This window comes from Acyrthosiphon pisum, chromosome A1 (genome assembly GCF_005508785.2).
Source record: "Acyrthosiphon pisum isolate AL4f chromosome A1, pea_aphid_22Mar2018_4r6ur, whole genome shotgun sequence".
Lineage (NCBI taxonomy): Eukaryota > Metazoa > Arthropoda > Insecta > Hemiptera > Aphididae > Acyrthosiphon > Acyrthosiphon pisum.
The window spans coordinates 24,267,006-24,268,025 of record NC_042494.1 but is presented as its reverse complement, the minus strand read 5'-3'; positions in this window follow the sequence as shown (position 1 = coordinate 24,268,025).

Sequence of the window (1,020 nt, the reverse complement as noted above, 5' to 3'; positions counted from 1 at the left end):
TATAGAAAATGCTAATATAAACATTCAGTAAAATTTTCATGTATCTGCAGTTATTCGTTTTTGAATTACAACAAAATAAGGAAATCGCTACATGAGAAATCGGGTGAATATCCAATGTTGTAAAAATTTGAATTTCAAACGATCATAAAAATTTAATTTGACTTTCTTATAGATATTTTTTGTTTGATAAAGGTAGATAATTTTATAAGGAATCTTGTATTACATTTTCATATCTTAGATTTAAAAAGAAAAATTTTTATGAATTTCTAACTCGAAATAATTTGCAAATTTTCGTGATTTTTCCATATTTTGTCATTTTTTGAACTTTAAATGCTTATAAAAAAAACTGTGACTAACGATTTTTAATATTTTTCATCTGCCTTTGAAACAATATACTAGGAGCCTTCTATTAAATTTTCAAGCTTTTTTATCCAACAAATAAAATGTTATTGATATTTTTAGAAAAAAAACTAAAAAAAAATGGAAAATGAAAATGTCTGTAAAGAGCTCAAAATAAATCAAAATATTTTGAAAATGTTATGGTGTATAGAAGATGCTAAGATAAACATTCAGTCAAAATTTCATGTATCTACGGTCAATTTTTTTAAAGTTACACCAAAAACCAAATTCAATTTTGTGAAAAATCTATTTTGCGTAAAAATTCCCGTTTTTCCTTAATTTTTCTTTTTTTTTTCCCGGCGCTTTTGAAAACTAATGGGAAATTTAAATTTTGACCTCCCCAATGCACCAACGATATTCACTTTCTGATCAAACAAGATACTGAAGTTGAAAATCGTAGCATTATTTCGACTACTTATCGTGTACACAGACACAAAAAGCTCAAAAATAGTCAAATTATTTTCAAAATTTTATCGTATGTATAAAATGCTAATATAAACATTCAGTGAAATTTTCAAGTATCTACAGACTTTCGTTTTTTAATTACACAAATAAGAAAAACGTTACATGAGAATCGATTGAATATCAATGTTGTAAAATATGATTTCAACGCTCATAAAA